A 20,288-nucleotide genomic window follows, 5' to 3' on the forward strand; every position below is an offset into this window, starting at 1 on the left:
ACCACATACGCTTCCCTGTCGGCACTAAGATAGTTGCGCCTCCATCTACGCTCCAATTGGCGTAGCTCAAGGTGTTGTTGTTTTATGGCGTGTTCGGGGGAAGCAGGACAGGGGTGCGAATAAGTCACTAGCCGTAGTGAGCCAGTGGGAGATGTTAGCATCAAGGATATTAACATCTGAGGTGTCGGTGGTTGAAGGCTGGGTTTCAGCGAGGGAGGAAAGGAAAGCAGGGGAATCAAGGAGCTTCCATTTCCGAGCAGTCCCTCCCGCTAAGGAAGGAGACCTAACCGAACCTTTTACAAGGATGGAAGACTCAATCAATAAGTGGTCGGACCAGACACAGGGGGAAGTGATCGGGCAGGAGAGCGACACCCCCTGTGTCTAGATATGGTCGAGGATATGACCCCCGATGTGAGTAGGGGAGGTGACATGCTGAGTCAGATTTAGGCTGAGGAGTGTCTCAAACAGTTCGGTGGCGTGGGGGCCCACGTTAACATCGTTAAACCAATAGTTAAAATCTCCAAACATAGCAATGTGACCTGAAGGAGTCATCAAGGCAGAGAGCTGCTCGCAGAGAGCGGCGGAAAAAAGGGGCATAGGGGTGGGGGGACGGTATAGAACAATTAGGGTCAGGGCGCCGGCCTCAGTTGCCAGGCTGATGACGAGGTTCTCGGCATCCGGAAGACAAAGTGAGGAAGACGTAATAAAAGGCAGGTCTTTTTGTATGACTGCCGCCACCCCACCGCCTCGACGGCCATTAGGCCGGTTGGCGTTCAACATATAGTAATTGGGGGGTAGGGCAGCCAGAATGTCGGGAAGGGAGGGGTCAGATAACCAGGTCTCCGTGAGCAGCAGAATGTCTGGGTTCTCAGCCGTCAGTAAAAGAAAAATGTCGACCTGGTGTTGTGGGAGGGACCGTGTATTAAGATAGAGAATGCGAATACGGGTCTCGGGCAGGGTAGAGGCCGGCATGGGTGCCCGGAGGAGTCTGGGAGAAGGCAGGTCGGCCGAGATGCCAAGAGATACCAGACGATCCCAGGTTGTGGATGGGAGGGCACAAGGGGGACACTGGAGGCTTCTGAGTAAAGCGGGGGAGTAGATGGTGAAAGGGGCAGCATCTCTGGGCCCTGGTCCCGGCCCGTCGCGGACGGGCGCAGACGGGCTTGCCTTAGGCGCGCCTTCGGCGAGCAAATGGTGCGCCCACTGCGCCCGTCTGCTGCGCGTACGGGGGAAGCACATGATTTATGGGCCGTTCAGGGCGTGGCCAGGTGGGAGTGGGCGTGGCTCGGGGGGCGGTTCGCCGATGACGGCGAGCGCCAGAGCCTCAACCCGCTGCAGCGACTGCCTCGGCTGCGCGGAAGGAACTGGACAAAGCAAGGTCCCTACAAAGATGGAGGATGGTGGGTCTTTTTAATTAAAAGGAAAACACAAGTAGAACACAAAAATATTAAAATACTGAGGGCTTCAGCAAGGGCTCCCGCGGAAGGCAGGGGAGGATCCGATAGAGGATTCACCATAGAGCAGTGCGTTTGTCGGGCGCGCGTCCTCCTCACGTGCACACAGGCTTCAGATTTAATAAGCGCTAAGAGAGATTCACTTTCTGCCCTGAAATGCAGAATTGACGTACCAAAACTTTATTTTCTATAACCTCCGCTGTACCGACGTATACAAAATGAAAGATACAAAATAATTTCCCGTTCTAATAAGACAGCCTGGTGTGAGGGGTGCCTTTCGAAAAGGGTATTATGATACGTATCGTCCATCTTTAGTGTCTATGGAAATATTGGTTTACAAAAGGGGGCAAGTCGCTTTTAATGGAAGTGACGTTTTTAGCAGGGGAATTGTCAGTGTTTTATGTTGACGTTACAGGAAGTGGTGGTTGCTGCGGCCCTGACCGGAAGTGTGGGGCGTTGCTAGGCCAGAAGCTGACGCGGCGGGCGGAAGTGCGGGGCTGGCGAATATGGCGGAAGAGGCGCTTAGAGCGCCGGGGGTGCCGGGCGGGGACGAACTTGTAAGCCTGGTGTCACTTCACCGCCGCCGGCCCCTGCTACGTTGCTGGACCGTATTGCCCTTCGTCTCCGTTCTCTACCCCGCCTGGCTCTACCTATGGGTCTCCGTCTACGGCATCGCGGACTACCCCGAGGCCGGTCTCATCGTCCTGGCAGCCATCGGTATTGTCCAGGCGCTCACCGCGCTCTCTGGTCATTGGTCCGTGCACGCAGACTGTGCCCTCACCTGCTTCCCGGTAAGGCTTGTGTACAATTGTCAGTGAGAGACGTGATTGGTGTTGGTGCTGTGACATATGTCAATAATGCTGTGCTGCAGCTCGGTGAGCGTGCAGTGACAGCTGTCAAAGCTAAGGGTGCACCTGAGTTCAGAGCGAAGCAGTATCAAATTACACCTGTTAGTGACAATGTTTCGACGCGCAATGCAAATGTAGTTTCGAAACTTCTGACCAAAGTTTCATTACAGTAAAATGGAAGGCTTCCTCCCAGACTGGATTCTTTCTCTGGCTCCCTAAAGTAACAAAGTGGAACGAGTCTGAGGCAGCCGCGATGCATAAAGAGGAAGCCAGAGGTGTTAGTACATACCCTAAGCATAGCGAGTTGTTTTGACGAGTTGATTTTCTCAAAGACACCCATAAAGCTGCCACCATGACTCCGTAATAACTATATATCACTATTAGTAGTGAGTAGTGAGTAGTGAGTAGTGAGTAGAGAGTAGAGTAGTGAGTAGTGAGTAGTGAGTAGAGTAGTGAGGTGAGTAGTGAGTAGAGTAGTGAGTAGAGAATAGAGTAGTGAGTAGTAAGTGCAGAGTAGTGAGTAGAGTAGTGAGTAGTGAGTAGAGTAGTGAGTAGAGTAGTGAGGTGAGTAGAGTAGAGTAGTGAGTAAAGTAGTGAGTGCAGAGTAGTGAGTAGAGAAGTGAGTAGTGAGTAGAGTAGTGAGTAGTGAGTAGAGTAGTGAGTAGTGAGTAGAGTAGTGAGTAGTGAGTGCAGAGTAGTGAGTAGTGAGTAGAGTAGTGAGTAGAGTTGTGAGTAGTGAGTGCAGAGTAGTGAGTAGAGTAGTGAGTAGAGTAGTGAGTAGAGTAGTGAGTAGAGTAGTGAGTAGTGATTAGGGTAGTGAGTAGTGAGTAGAGTAGTGAGTAGAGTAGTGAGTAGAGTAGTGAGTAGTGAGTAGAGTAGTGAGTAGAGTAGTGAGTAGAGTAGTGAGTAGAGTAGTGAGTAGTGAGTAGAGTAGTGAGTAGTGAGTGCAGAGTAGTGAGTAGTGAGTGCAGAGTAGTGAGTAGTGAGTAGTGAGTAGAGTAGTGAGTAGAGTAGTGAGTAGTGAGTGCAGAGTAGTGAGTAGAGTAGTGAGTAGAGTAGAGTAGTGAGTAGGACATCACAGGCAGCAGCTGTGCAAGCTTCTTACACTCACAAGGAGACCACAGGCAGCTGAGGTGCAAGCTTCTCACACTCACAAGGAGATCACTGGCAGTACACACCACATGAACACACTCCATAACACATAGCAACAATACATTGGCATTTACAATGCCATTAGCTCAAACTCAAATAAATCCGAGCCCAATTTCATTTCTAATGCTTGTTGAAATAGCATCCAGGGTAACTATTGTAAATCAATGTTCCTCAAAAATGCAGAAGGTCAATTGCAAAGGCCGCAATATGTCACGGTTCAGGAGGCACAATTAGCAGTTATAAATATACACGACATTCAGAATGTACTCACAAATGGTACAAGTGAGAACATACACTTGCACATCAAAATGAACCATTGGCAACCAGAAAGATCATAATACTGCATTGAAGGCAGGCTTCACTCCAATCAAATTGCAAAATGACAATTTATCTTCAGTACATCCACCTTTATTTAGGACCAAAGAGGCTTGTTGATTGAAATACAATTCATTTCATAGACCTAAAGCAGCTTTGATATTGAGAATTCCTAAGTCTTTCGGATCCATTTGTGTGTGAGTCACTTTAATTCTGTTTAAATAAGATTAGACAATGCCAACCACACAATGAAAAGGAGTTGCAAGTTGGTCATAAATTAAACATGTCTCAGGATGAAGAGAGGACAAGGTACCAGTCAAAAAATCTCCTGGCCAGCAACATGATTGATTGTAAAATTATAATGAGCACTAAAATGCACATCTAACTTAATGACTATTCCTGCGCAACAAATTTTCTAAGCACTACAGTTTCCAAAAAACAATTTGAATTTCAAATGTTTCTCTAGCGCCCAACAAAAGATGTCTCTAATGGTGCATACTATTTTCATTGCTAAATGTTCTCTTTCTAAATCTGAATTATTCTGTTCCCACTGTGACAAAACATGGGATAAGAAACAAACATGATTTTTCTAATACATCTTTTTCTATTCTGTGTAACACAACTTCCCCGATACTTGTTTCAGAGACATCTTTCTCCCCTATGAATTGTACACTTGTAGCTTAATGATGAAAGGCTTGTGTTTGATTAAACTTCTTCTTCCATATCTTAAAAGCCTCCCCACCTTGATTATTCCAGAAAAACCCTTTCTCGCGTTCTCCATTTTCAACACACAAGAAATGTCACTAATTATTTCTGCAAATATATTAATAAATGTAGGATAAAAATGTGCAAACCCAAGAAACCTTGCGTCTCTTTGCCATTAATGGGTGAAGGCCATTCCAATGTTGTGAATCCTTCTTTAAATACATAGAAACGCCCCAATCATTTAATTTGAATCTAAGATTCTCCAGCTCATCTTTCTGGAACTCTGTTGTAAAAGCTTGGAACTTAACAGAGGTCCTGCTTGGGCAGAAGAGGAAGGATTGTCAACCCCACAGACAGACGGAATACTCTGCAACACTGCACATGACATACGTCTGAGTGGTTGCGCTGCAGAATGTGCCCTGTTGTCTCTGTGTTGTGTTTGTGCAGTGGGGTGTTCCAAAAGCTAATAGGCGCACCTGGCGTGGATGATTCCAGTGGGACTGCAAATTGCAGTGATGATCAAGAGATCTCTGACTTGAGCTTCCTTTTCATTTATGTGTGGAACATCATGATTTTTAGAAAAGGGGTTGGTCACGTAAATTCAAATACACAGCCCTCTCCAAGTTAGTGGTGTGCCCATAGAATGTTTACAGAGACTCCCAATCCAAGATGGGAAAGAGTTTTTTCCTATGAAGTCAATTTTAGATAATGTAAATGTCAAGTATTTGTAAAGCAAACAAATACCTGAGGATGTCAACGTGCTGGGGGCCATTGGAAGATTAGGCGAGCTATTGCCCAGAGACACAGGGCGCTGGGCTGATCTGCCGCTGGCACCGCGGATCGAAATGTGAGCCTCCGGGTTCCAGAGTCAGCCACCGTGACCGCTGTGCCACACCTCTTCCCTAATACCATATGTAAGGTGGAACAACACATTTGTTCCCTTATTTCTGTCTCATTCAAAGTCCCTTGCTACTAGTTTGGTCCTGATTTTCACTTTTAGAGGTTTTGATCTATACGATTTCTAAGCTTGGATCCTACTTTTCTATTGCTTGTTAGGAATGTCCAGTATTGTTCAACTCAACCTTAAAATCGCATATTCTGGCCCACTCTATGATCAACATGAGTGGAGCTGCTAATGGTTACCCTTTTAAAGCAAAGATAATTAGGAGTATAGCTTTTTCCACAAAGGCTGCCCCCCTGTACAATTCAGTACTAAAATAGATCAAGGCCTGCTGAAATTCAGATGAGGTCTTAATAATTGGCTCCTTTAAATGTAATAAATATGAATGACTAAGCAACCAAAAATAGTATGGCTGTTTCAGCACCAAGAAGCTTGTGAGTATAGGTAGAGCTTTAGAGAAACAAATATAACAAAACATAACTGGCATGGGACTTTACAGATTGGTGAGCTCTGGTCTTTCGGCGTTTTATTACTAATATTTACTACAGCAGAGAACTGCTAGAAAATTATATGTGGAGCATATCATGAACTAAAGGACATTAAAAGCAATATAGACAAAGTATCACTATAAATTCTATATAAAACAAGGTAAACAGTCTAAATAGGGACTTTTTTATTTCGATAGGCAGTAATATCGAGGTCAAAATTTCAGAGGGACAGAATATCCTAATCAAGAATATCGACGACCAGAATATCGTCCGGAAGGTAATAAATATTGTTTTTGTTAATATCGGAATTAGTAATATCAATGTTACTAATATCGATATTAATATTAGTGCTATGTATTTTATTTTATATGTTTACTTTTATAATTTTTGTTAATTATTGTACTAGTTTTAAAATATATGTATTACATTTTTAGAGGTTAGTAATAATTTATTTAAGTAAATTATGCGTTTTAGTAAAGTAGGGGTTGTGGGTTTATAGGGGAAGTAATTTAATTATAGTAAATTAGTTAAATATATTTAGGAATTAATAAATATTTTTAAATACATTTAGCATTTTAGTTTTGTAGCGGCTTCTGGGTTTATAGGGGAATAGGTTGGGAAGTAATTTAATTGTAATTAAGTAAATATGTAATTTTTATTTATTTGTGTTGATAAATACTTTTATGTTAATTCATTATGAATTGGTAATTAACTTTTAATAATTGGTAATTAATTTGTATTAATCGTTTAATTGGTAACTATATTAAGTGTATTAATTTATTATTGAAGTGTGTTGTGAGCTTATAGGGTAATATGGTGGGAAGTAAGGTAATTGTAATTAAGTAAATATTTGTTTCAGTGTTGAGTATTGATAATTAAAAAATGGTTTATTAACTATTCATTGGTAACTAAATTGGATTTTTTATAAGTTATTGGTATTTATCTATAATTTATTGTTAAATAATTATTAATTGCTAAAAACAAATTGTTGTTTTTTGGTATTGATTTTTTATGGTATTATTATTTGTTAAGAATTGTTTAATAATTATTATTTAATTGTATTTATTTTAATTGTTAATTAATTATTCATTGGTATTTATTTTTTATTAATTATGTATTGGTATTGTTAATTAATGTGTTGTTAATAATTAAATTGTTATTTTGTTTATAAAAAAACATTTATTTTAAATATTAGTAAGTTGTTTTGACCCCATGCTATCCAACACTTTCCCTACTGTTGCACCCTCTGGAGTTGGAATGTAATTATAACCCCTACGCTATCTAACACTTTCCCTATTGTTGCAACCTCTGGAGTTGTAATAGTAATTTTAACCCCTACGCTATCCAACAGTTTTCCTACTGTTGCACCCTCTGGAGTTGGAACAGTAATTCTTACCCCTACGCTATCCAATATTTATTGTTTTAGTTAATGTAGTGTCTAATTTATGTAAAATTATTTTTTTAAATGTGTTATATATAGTTTTGATATTTTTATTTATGTTAATATTGTATGTGTATGTATGTATTTATAATTTATAAACTGTTTTAAAACAATTTATAAGTTATTAGAGTAATTAATTGTAAATATTATTAAGTAAGTATAAATATTATATTTTATATGTATATGTATATGTATATGTTTAACATTATGGGGCCAAATCCGATCTTGGTCGGAAAGCTCTCCGACCGAGCCGGATCCGGAGTGTTTTCCGACCGAGCCGGAGTCCTGCAGTCTGACCGAGCGAGTACGATGCGGTTGCATGCTGCCGGACTCGGTTTGGTTGGACTCCCATAGAAGTCTATGGGAGTCAGTTGTACGACTCCCATTGACTGATTTTGTACGTCTCGCACAAGGGCACCCCCTACAGTAGGTACGCATCGGTGCCATCCGCACCTTACATGCCTGTGTTGGGGAGACCCTTGGGTCTCCCCCTGTGTCTGAGTCGTAAGGCGGCAGGTGACAAGGCGTCCGATGCGGACCCCCAAAGGCAATGTCTTGGACGTTTCGCGAACCGGACACTTCAGCTCGCACGGGCTGTCCAACGCATGCATCGTTTGCATGCATGGCTTGGTTGTAAATCGCATCCATTGCACGCCACGTTTTACTTACGGACGAGACGTATGGAGTGGTTCGGATCCGGAAATGACTCGGTCAGTGAATTTCACGTTGCTCGCATCGTACATGCTCGCTCGTACAACTGTACGAGTCGGGCAGAAAACACGCGTACGGCTAGTACTTTTTCTGGCCAGATTGCGTTCGGTGCCCTTACGAGCGAGATCTGAATCGGCCAATATATGTATTACTTATAATTTTAAATATATTTTAAAAAATGTTTATTTTAATTATATGATTGTTTATTTAATTTCATATCATTTTTAAGCATTAAAAAAATATATATATTTTTTCTCTCTATATTTTTGCACTTACCTTAATATAGATAGGACTTCGATATTCTCGACGTCGATATTCCATCTCCGATATTTTTGACGTCAATATTTCGACGTCGATATTCTGTCAGTGATTCATAAAACAATTGTATAAAGGTCACAAGATAGGCCTAGCAACAAATAGAGTGGATGTGAAATAACAGCTAGAGCTGCCGACTTTAAAGCTAGGGATCCGGGTTCAAGTCTCGGTGGAAGGCTCAGCATTCTGCGATTCTGGGCAAATCACGTAATCTCTCCGTGCATGAAACATGAATGTGTCCCTCGATAATGCAACTGGTACTCATGTACAGCGCTCCAATACCTTAAGGTGGAGTTCCCGCTATATAAATAAGAACATCTAAAACTCCTGAAGAAGCAAACACAGTAATCTTGAAAAGAAAGAAAATCGAGCATCAGGTTACCCTAAAGATCCAGGGCCATATTATCAAGAACAGCGTTAAAATTATCGCCGCTTTAGCGGCAGAAAACTGCCGCTAAAGTGGCGATAATGGGCTTGATAATATGCCCTTGTGAATTCCCATAGAAGTCCAGGTTCACACCAGAACCTGGGCTTCTATTGGAATTCACAAGGGCATTTTATCAAGCCCATTATTGCTACTTTAGCAGCAGATTCCTGCCGCTTAAGCGGTGATAATTTTAACACCGTTTTTGATAATATGCCCCTAAGTGATTTGCCCAGAATCACAGGATGTTCAGTGTCATTGTCTAGACTTGCACCCAGTTCCCCGGATTGGAGGTAGACCGCCCTAGCTGTTAGGCCAACTCCTCTCCCCAGTTTCAGTTTCTTACCAAGAGCCATAAATGGTAGATATATTATATGGGGAGGCACATCAGCAGGAACCTCCTAAATTATAGTCAGACTTTTTTTGATTTGAAAATTAGCAAAGATTTGCTCTGGGTACATCTTATCCTGTCACCAAATGTCAGATTAGTTGCCATACAAAGTAGGGGTTTTAGCATACTTCGCCATCCTTTAGCTCCTCTAAGCAGTGCAAGCTGGAACTGAGCTAGATTTTATTTTGAGCTATTTTAGAATGCAGCACAATTTTTGTGGCCAAAAAATACCCAAAAGAGCCCATTCTGTTCCACAGATAGAAATTCATGAATGGACCAGCAAACAATTTCATTTATGGACTAACAAACATTCAGTTTTTGTTCAATTATATTTGGCTATACACTTTCACTTAGGCTCCAATAACAGTAATACATCTCTCCCGGCAGCAATGCCAGAATCTAAACCTACTTTAAGACAGGGCTTAGAGTCTTTGCATATAGCTGAAAGAACGTAATACACTCGTACTGAAGATCTCCCAAAAAGCTTAATGTACATACATATTCAACAACAGATTGGAGAGTCTGTTCAGGTACCTGGCAGCTAGCATGATTAAAGGTTGCATCTTAGCCTCTGAGTTGGCATGACCTTGGGTGTGTATGACACGATTTTCCGTGAGGTATCCCCTACTGTTGTGCAACTGATTGTCATCACATGCCTGAGATTTCACATTGCATTCTGTTTTTATAGGCCCAGCATGAGAATTTTGGTTGACTATATATCTCCTGTCAATTTGAATCCATTTGTAACCTATTAAGCCCACTCTTCATCCCATGAATGAAGTGTTTGTCTGTTTATTACTTGTCGGTGGTGGAGAAATTTTAGGGGCATACTTACAAGGGAATATCGCCACCAGAATGTGACTTTTAGTGATGCTCTGGTGACAATACCCTCTTCTCCTTATTTTTAAGGTGGCGTTTAGCTACTTAAAGTGGCTTAACACCGCCTTGTTAATAATGCCCCTTTATCATGAAAGGGGCGTGCAATAGGTGTTGCAGTGGGCATTCTGCCGTAACACCTATTGCTTTTTGACGCTGCCCCATATTTGCAATGATGGGGCAGTGCCAAAAGTTAAGGCCAGGTAAAACCTGGTCTTATGATGGCAATACGTTGTGAAATTATTCATTTCTCCTCATATTTTGCTCCTTCTAAGTGTGTTGCATTCTGCAGCACACATAGAAACAGCAAATCACTTTTACAGATTGTTTATGTGCAGGAAGGTGACCCTTCCTGAACATAGAGAATCGCCCCTTCAGAGCAGGTGCTCGTGCAACATGGCGCAAGGGTACCTGCGCTGGCCCTAGGCAGCTTTTTTAGAACTCAGAGTTGTGCCGTATTTTTGTAAAAACTGCGCATACTCGCGTCTAAAAAATGTTGAAGCTCAGGGTTACCTATTTTGGAGTAAGACATCACTCCCAAGCCTGAATCGTGTCAATCTTGGACTATAGGGGCACCACCTGGCCACCACCTACCTGATGTCTCAAGTACAACACAGACTCGTGCATTATCTGGCACTTTCTGGCCTTGATAGTGATGCCTGCCTTCTGCAGGGCCTTCAGCACTTTCCAGAGGTGTTGCAATGGTCCTCCCAACTGGAGCTGAGCACTGTGATGTCATCCAGGTAGATCGCACTGATATCCTCCAGCACAACCAGGACCGTGTTGGCCAACATCTGAAAGGTGGCAGGGGCGTTCTTCAACCCAAAGGGCATAACCCAGAACTAGTAGTGCCCTCCTGGCATTGAGAACTCTGACATCTCCGTGCCCCCTTGGTCAAGGCAAACTGTCAATACCCTGACGTTAGATCAAACGTACTGAGGAGCTTGGCAGCTCCCAGCCAATCAATGAGCTTACCAGCTCAGGGGTTGGGATGTGCATCAGTCTTAGTGACAGCATTGAGCCCACGGCAGTCCACACAGAACTGCTGTTCTGGAGTGGCATTGGACATTGCAGCTTTGGGAATCAATACCGCCGGGCTGGGGCAAAGACTACTGAAGGATTTGATCAACCGTAGAGCTATAATCTTGGGCACTCCCTCCTTGTTGCTAGCCTTTACTATGTCTGTCAACCTGTAAATCTTGTGCTTCACAGGTGGACTGCGCCCAGTGTTAATATTGTGTGTGCATCAATAGGTGACACCTGAGGTGAGTCAGAAAAGGATGGAAAACTGCCCCAGCAACCAGTGGTAGTCACCCTATTGCTCCAGGGTCCATGTAGGGGAGAGGACCACAACTTCCACTGACCCATCCTGCTCCTTGGCAGATCCGAGGTCGGGGAGAGATTCACTCTCCTCTTCAACACCATCATCAGTATCAGTAGCAAAGAGCATGGTTAACTCAGACCTCTCAAAGTGGGGTATGAGGAGGTTCACATGTTGGACCCTCAAGGGGTTCCTAGGAGTCTGCAAGTCCACCAGGTAGGTGATATCACTCTTGCGCTCCTTCACCTCGTATGGCCAGCCCATTTGACTTGTAGAGCATGGGCTGTAATGTCTCCCTCACCTACAACTTCTCTCCAGGCTGAATCTCAACTAGAGTGGTATTCTGGTGGTCATACCATTGTTTCATGTCTTCCTGGCTTGCTTCCAGGTTTGCCTTAGCGGGTTTCCCGAAGTGGTCTGTCTGATTTCGGAATGCCAGCATGAAACTAATATACATCCTGGGGTGGCTTCCTGGGAGCTTCCTCCCAGGCCTCTTTGACCAAGAGGAGAGAGGTCCTCTCACAGGATGCCCATACAGCAGCTCAAAGGGACTAAAGCCAATACTATTATGCGGTACCTCCCTGTAAGCAAAAAGAAGGCATAGCAAGAGGATGGCCCATCTATGCCTCTTGGGTTCTGACAGACCCCCAATCATGCTTTCGGGGTACGGTTAATCTCTGACTCAACCCGTTACTCAGTGGGTGGCAATGAGTGGTGAATTTGCAGTTCACCCCACACTTCTTCAACATGGCCTTCATTTACGACATGAAGTTGGTACCCTGTTAGATACCACCTCCTTGAGGAAAGCCACATGGGTAAAGATCCCCATTAGAGCCTGGGTCATGATGGGTGCCAGTACAAGTGGGTGTCAAGCCTATCAAAAGACTTATGCTTCCCCACATGTCCTGACAAAGGCACATTATGAGCTAATCCCCAGTAGGAAGATTCTGAAGCGCATGGGTACCACCAGCACACAGGCTGCCCTAGGCTCAGCAACTTTAGGCTCACTATAAAGGAGACCATTCTCCCAGTAAATCAAATGTGACCTGGTCTCTTTGCCAGCTGCCTGGTCCTCAGCCTGCCACCCAAGACCCATGAGACTCGGACATGTCTTCTGCTCCACGCAGCAACTCTTCCATAATTGGACCTCCTTCTTTCTGCCAATGGGTCAGCTCAGACAAATCTCTCAGTTCAGCTATCTCGTCACCCTGTAGATACCGGTGTGTCGCCCTCCTCCGGACCGTGGGAATCTCAGGAGTGGGTTTCCCATTCCTCCTGTTCCTTCTCTTCTTGGAAGACACCGGGGCTGCTCTTGTCTGCCATGGACAGTGTGGTCAAGCACACCCACTCAGGCACCACAACATTTCCAAGTACGACCTGAGCTCCACGTCCTTCCAGGCGGTATGCGGCAGGTGGTTCCCCAGCAGACAATCCACAGTCATGGATGTGCTCACAGCAACCCTCAAGGAACCTGGCACCCCACCCCCACCCCCACCCTCACTCAAAGGGAACCTGAGCCACTTTCAAAGAAGTGCTCACTCTTGTCTACTGCCACAACTTTGTGAAGTACATCATGGACTACTTGCTCTTCAGACACTAGGTGACACATGATAGTAGTCACACTGGCTCCTGTATATCTCAGAACCTTGACCCTCTGTCCACAGATGGTCACCCCAAGCCTGTACCTCTTAGTGTTACCAGACATTATGTTTCTCTAGATGATCTCACTGTCCCCCAGTGAAACAAGGATCATCTTGGCTGGGCCCCCACACCCTACTGGGACCTATTCCTCCCTAAGAACTAAACTACCCATCACACATGGCAGCCCCCGGTGGGGGGATGTGCCCATGACCCTCCTGATCACAAGCATAACATTTCCTAGGACCCCTCTTTTCAGGCTTCTCTGCAGAGTTTCAGAGTTTCTTAACACCAGGGAGATGGAAATATCTATAGTGAGAACTAGTTTGGGGACCTTTAGAGAGTTCCTGCCGTTTACCCTTGTCCCCCCACTCTTCTGATGGGGACCCTCCCCTCCTTTGGCTGTATTACCCCCATTCACCTTAATGCGGACACTGGTACTCACCCAGTGGTTTGGCTCCTGAGCAAGCTTCCTGGAACCAGTAAGCTTTCTGTTCATCAGGTATGGGCACAGCTCTGTAAAACAGAGACTAAACAAGGGCTCCCATACCATCAGATTATACAGCCCCAGGCCATCTGTGACATTACTGCCCTTCACCCAACCATTTAATGTGCTGCAAAATGAATCCACACACTCCAGCTATGTCTGGGACTCAAGTTTCTTACTGTTTCTAAACTGATCCATGTACTCCTCAGAGGTAAGATCATTACCGGGTAAGTAGGGCTGCCTTCATCTCTGGGTAGGTGAGGGTACGTGTGTCCCGTAGGGCCAGCAATGTATCCCTCCACTCCACTGTGAAGTGGTTCTAGATCCCTACTGCTTCTAAGGGCTTCTCAGGAACCACATTAATGTGAAGCAGTGCCTCGTAACCTTGAAACCATCAAGAAGCATCTCAGCGTCTATACAACCTGTCTTGAATTAATTAATCTTACATTGACATCTGCATCTGTACCTAGTTCCTGTAAGTATGCCAAAGTTATTCCTCTCCTGGAAAAAAAACCCTTGGATGTTTATGAACCCCAAAATGTCCGTCCTATTTCTCCTTTGCCATTCCTTGCAAAAGAAAGAGAGACTCATGCTAATGCCATTCTAACCAACTTCTTCGATGAAAATCACATTCTGCACATTTCCCATAATGGTTTTAGATCACAGCACTGTACTGAGTCAGCTCTTCTCGCAGTCACCGAGCAACTCTGCGGCATCTTGGATGAAGGCAGTACCTCTGGACTGATTCTACTTGAACTAAGTGCCGCTTTTGACACTGTTTGTCAAAACATCCTGCTCCAGCACCTGCAAGAGATTGGGGCTTGTGGTTCTGCGTTTACCTGGTTTTCCTCTTTCCTTGCTGACTGCTCTTTTCAGGTGGTGTCTCTGCCTTTTTTCTCCAACTGCCATACTTTACGCCACAGTGTCCCACAGGGCTCCTCTCTGAGCCCTACATTGTTTAATATCGACATTAGGCCATTAGCTAAGGTGGTGAAAGCTCTGGGGTTCGCGCTGGTGTCTTACGCTGATGACACCCAGCTTGTGTTCTCTTTTTCAGGCAATCCTTCATCAGATCTGGTAAACTTCTAAAAAGGTAAGAAGGCTGTTGCAGAATGGATGACGGCTAATTGTTTGAAGCTGAATACCAAAAAGTACAACATTCTTCTTGAAGGCAGGGACAATCACGCCTGGGGAGACCACTGTTGGCCCTCTTCCCTTGGCACTCCCCCGTCCCAAGTCAGTGGTTAAAAATGTAGGTGTTTGGGTCAATAATGCCCTAACATTTGAAACATGTGCTAAAGCACTGACAGGCACCTGTTTTGGGCTGCTGTGTCGGCTCATACCCATTCTGGGTTTTTCCTATACCCAGATTCGTTAAGTCATTGTCCAGGCTGTTATTCTCTCCCGGTTGGACTACTGCAACATTATTTTCCTGGGAGCAAATAAGCCTGTGGTTAGGAGGCGCGAGTTGGTTAAAAATGCAGCTGCAAGGTTGCTGTTTTCCCTTCTTAAATACTGCACAGCTGCGGAATTAATTTGCAAATTACACTGGCTCCTGGGGGATAAGCATATTCAGTTTAAGTCACTGTGCATGGCTCATGAGATCTTATTTTCTCAGGGGGCCCCTATTTCCGTACCTCCCGTCATGGTCCTTGTGCTCTGTTGATCCAAATTTAGGGGCTGATTATGATATCGTCCGGAAAGCATTCCTACTGAATCGGTCCCGGATTTCTCTCCGGACAATTCGGATTAGTGAGTCTGAACAAGCAACTTGGATGTATCTGGTGCTTCCGGATATGATTCGGTCGGTCTCCCATAGACTTCAATGGGAGCCTGTGTTCTTAAGGAGCACACAGGCTCCCATTAAAGTAAGGGGTGGCTGGGGAACACATTTCACCCTGTGGCAGGCAGCCCATGGTGCCTTCCACACTGTGCATGGTTAGAAAGGGGGGTCCCTGGGGTGCCCGCAAAGGCCCGATTTGGAAGGCCCCGGGTGAGGGAGGGCCTTGCTACGGGTCCCCGAAGACAGATTCTGGCAACAGATTCATTCCAGAGAAACCAATTCGGAACGGCTGTCCAAATCAGTCATCGTAATCGTTTGCATGGAAAAAGAGTCTATAGAGCTGTAAGATTCGGCTCCGAAAGACTCAACCTATCCGAATGCCTTGGCAGTTTACGGGCATCATAATTGGTCTTTGGGAACTGTGTACGATTCGGTTGGCAACAAGGGTTTCAAATCAGATTCAGAGATCTTCCCAATGGAATCGTAATTGGTCCCTTAGCCTGTGTGCCACATGCTAGAAGAGCAAGGGCGGCAGTCAGTTTTTTCGCAGCAAAGCTCCTGCCCTCTGGAATGCCCTCCCTCTTCCTTTAAGGTACATCCAGAACCACTTGTCCTTCAGGAAATCTCTGAAAAACTGGTTGTTTACAATCTAAATGTCCTGCTGGTCCTCAGGTCTCTATTTAACAGTTATGGTTTTCTGACGAAACTAGTACTGGGATGCCCCATTGCTGAGGTGGCCATGCGCTTTATAATTCTCATAACATAACATAACAACTCTGGATATTATTCTCCTTGATGTACTCCTTCCCTATATGCTTTGGCAAGTACACTATTCTTTTAGACTGCATGAATTAAACACTGTTACCATCTGTGCTGGACTTGACTTTCAAGTCCAACTCCTAAAACTCACCTCTTGAGCTAGGGTCATCTTTTCTCCTAAATCCTGATTTCCAACTGTAAATGCCTCTCTTCCCACCTCTCTTCCTGCCTGTTCTCCAGCTCCTCTGGGGACAGACTCTTAAAGGAAACACCTGCCCTTGAAGGTGCCCTTTAACTAGGAAGAACCTGATCCAAAACATCTCCGTACAAGCTGTCTCGCTACATCATCATTCTCATCCTTTGGCTGCCCCCCAGCCTTAATGGCTGTCAACCAGGCCCTCAGTGCCTTTTGCAGCTCTTCCTTTCTTGTGAGACCTCTAATGGAACATTTGAAACCCATGCAAATACTTTTAAGTTGAGGCATTGTGTAGGACTCTGGTTTTTCCTCCTCAAACACAAAATCTACAGGCAAAACTGATGGCTTCCCAGACTGAGACATGATTTGTAGATAAAGCTAATGAGTTGCAATAGAGAAAAATCAAAAACAGTATGTGGTTGCGTAATGGTCTGTGCTCTGGAAGTAGTGTACACCAACCACTATATGTAAAGCACAAACACAAGTCCTATCCTCACCGCTGACCACCAATGTTAGAAATAGGGTCTCTAATTGGCAGCGGCTTGCACCCTGTCCAAGTAGGGACCCTTATTCTAGTCAGGGTAAGGGGATTACACTGCTAAGATATCCCCTGCTACCCCCTTGGTAGCTTGGCATGAGCAGTCAGGCTTATCTCAAAGGCCATGTTTAAAGCATTTGTACATAAACACACAGTAACACAATGAAAACACTATAAATGGACACTACACCAGTTTAAAAAAAATAACCACTCTATTTGTGCAGGGTGCATCACAAGAGGCAGGTGGATTGCTGCAGTAGTCGCAGATGTATTTTGCTGCCTTGCGAACACGTCTTGATGTGACACATGGCCTGACATGTGTAGAGCACATCGGAAGAGACGGACGATAAAGTATTGTTGCCGACGTCAGTATCTCGGAAGGCAGCACAAGGAATGAGCATGCCTGTAGAATGTTGGTGATGCAAATGCTCATGGGATGGACACGTGGCTGGGAAGGAGGGTGTATGGACATAATGGTGAGTGGGGATTAAAAAGTTTTCCAAAGAGCAAGCAACTGCCCGTTTGCGTCGATTCCCATGTGCTGAAATCCCAGTACTTTGACCAATGATAACTTGATTTGAAATCCAGTCAACATCCAGTGTAACGTTGGTCCCCCAGATGCATTTGGTGTGGAAATGACCGATGTGAGGGTTCAGTGCTAGGGACAGTCATTGCCAAAATTGTAATGAAAATTGCACTTAAGTATGAATAAATAAGATTGCTGGACATGGCGTCTTTGGCGTGTTTGTTTCTTGTCTTTTTTGCTTCTGACCTCCTGTTTTTGACTGTGTGTTGCCTTTTCTTTTTTCTGGTTTTAGAACTCTGGGCACTTTCCCACTGCTGATCAGTGCTAAAGTACGTGCTCCCTGTGTAAATTATGATTGTGATTGGTTATCCATGATTGGTATATTTGATTTACTGGTAAGTCCCTAGTAAAGTGCACTGTGTATGCCCAGGGCCTGTAAATCAAATGATTCTAGTAGGCTGCAGCACTGATTGTGCCATCCACATGAGTAGACATGCAACCATGTCTCAGACTGGACACGCAAGCACTTCAGTGATTGTGTGTCCACTTTTGAACTGCCATGTCAACCTGGCAAGTGCACCCACTGATCGCGATCTTATCGTCGTGCTCAGAGGGTCGATCCCTAGGATTAGGGATCGCTTGAACAAGTGCACCCACTTGCCAGGCCCAAACCTTCCCTTCTACTACATGCAAGTAAGCCCTAGAGTAGGTCAAAGGTACCACCATGGGCAGGATGAAGTGTATGTGAAAGGTAGGACATGTTCTGTTGTGTTTTACATTTCTTGATAGTGAAATACTATTTAATTTTTCACTATTGCAAGGACTATCTCTCCCTTAGGTTATCATTGGAGCTGCATTGTAGACTTTTACAAGTGTAACTTCCAATTGGGAAGGGATAGAGCTTTTGGAGTTTATGGTCCCTGAACTCACAATTTAAAAATACATATTTTAGTGAAGTTATATGTTTGTAAATGCCCCTTGTAGAAAGTCCTCATTTTCTTACTTTACCATTCTGTGCCTCTGCCTGCCTGAGGAATCCACGTCTGTTTTAGACTGGCTGTTTGTGCATTCACTCTAGACAGTCACACAATGGGGGCAAAGATGTACCCTGCATACCCTGTTGGCTATTCACCAGGCTGATGGGTCTTCCTGAGCTAGAGTGTTCGGAGGAGTGGTCACTGACACCTGAATAGTCCTGTGCTTGTCGTCACACAAAGCGGTCGCCGTCCCCCTGTAGTGTCTGGAGCTAGGTCACGGAAAGGCAGGTCTTGTGCACTACAAAGGCTTTCCTTTTAAGTTTGCCTATATCAAAGGGAGAAACTGATATAAGTACTGGTGCTGTGACACCATAACTTCAGAACACCTCTGGACTAAGAGGGGATTCTGCCAAGAAGACGAGCTGGAGAATTTGTAGGAGGGGAACTGCCACTCTGCTTGCTGCTGGTTTGGGCTGATCCACTGCTTGCTGCTTCTGGCTTGGGCAGTTATGTATCCTGCTTGACAAGGTTCTCCATGGCTTGTGTGTGCTTGCCTCCTGTTAAGAAGTCTCAGGGCCATCAAAGACTTCATCTTCAGCCTCTGAACTCCTCTGTTGGGAGTTCTGACCTGCCAAGTGTTGCTAATTCCTGTACTGGGCCCTTGGAGGTGGCTTTGCTGCAAAGGACTGAAGCATAGATCCCCAGCACCTCTTTTTCCTGCCGCAGCAATGGTGTGCAGTTGAAAAACGAATGCATTGCCATGTGTGGCCGAAGAATTGACGCATTGCCTGCTGTGTAGTTGAAAGATCCCCGTAGCCCTAATCCCGAGCACTATGCCACCAACATATGTGGAACCCGCTCCGACTTCGACATAGACCCTCCTCTGCAGCTGAAGAAATGTGATGCTTCACTTACCATGTAGCTGGAAAATCGATGCAGCGCCTGTTTTGCCGCTGCCGCATCAACAGAGCGTCTGGATTTTTAACACATCGCACCTTCATCGACATTGCCCAGTAGTAAGGAACCGAGGCCGATTACTCGGAAAACAACTGTTCACCTCACCCTCACTGTAAGGAACTGATGCATCACCTCCCCTCACAATAAGGAACCAATACCTCGCTTTGCTTTTCCGGCGCCTCACCTCCCCTGCGCCTGTTTTTGTCTTTGATTTTGACACATTGCAGTTGCTTTGGGATAATTTAGTAATTCTCTACAAGAAATACCTGTAGAGAAGTTCCAGCTCAGTCAGAAATCTCCAGAATGCCAACAAGGTGACCTAAAGTTTCCCAGCCCCAAGGAAAGGGAGGCATTTATGAATATTAACGCTTAGCTCAATAAACAGTATTCACAATATATGTGCTTCTTTAACAATGCCCATAACTGTTACAGCACAACAGTAATCTAGAAGATGATGCAGTCATTTTCCAATATGCCGTTGACAATATTTAATAAACCTATTCTTCAAAACAATTTAATAAGACACAAAGTTGTGACTCGTTCCTTTGGAGGTAGGGGTTCAAACTTTAAGAACTTTACTATTGAAATATTTAAAAGAAAATAACATAGCAAAAGAATGAATTAGCTTAAAGTTCAGCAAAACTTGAAAGTCTGAGTTTATTAAATAAAACTTAATTCTACATATATTTGCTTTCTTAGACATATTTTACCTTCTATGTACTTATCCGCTATATGTATCAACAAACCATTTTGCATTTCCTAAATAGCGAATTTTAAGGAATCGCTATTTAGGAAATGCAAAACGGTATGTATGTACAAAATCGCTTTCCAATAGCGATTCCTTAGCATTCCTTAATTTGAGATTAGCAAATTGTCAATCGCAAATTACCCCTTCATTTCCATGGGCCAGGAGGCCCATAGGAATGAAAGTGCAATTTGCAATTAGCAATTTGCTGATCGCAAATTAGGGATGTTTCCAAGGGTGCAGGGGTGTCTCAAGAACACCCTGCTGCACCCCTGAAAAAGACATTTGGGGGCATATGGCGCACATACATGCCCTAAGGGCATGTATGGGCGTCATATGG

The sequence above is a fragment of the Lissotriton helveticus genome, chromosome 6 (genome assembly GCF_964261635.1).
Source record: "Lissotriton helveticus chromosome 6, aLisHel1.1, whole genome shotgun sequence".
Taxonomy (NCBI): Eukaryota; Metazoa; Chordata; class Amphibia; order Caudata; family Salamandridae; genus Lissotriton; species Lissotriton helveticus.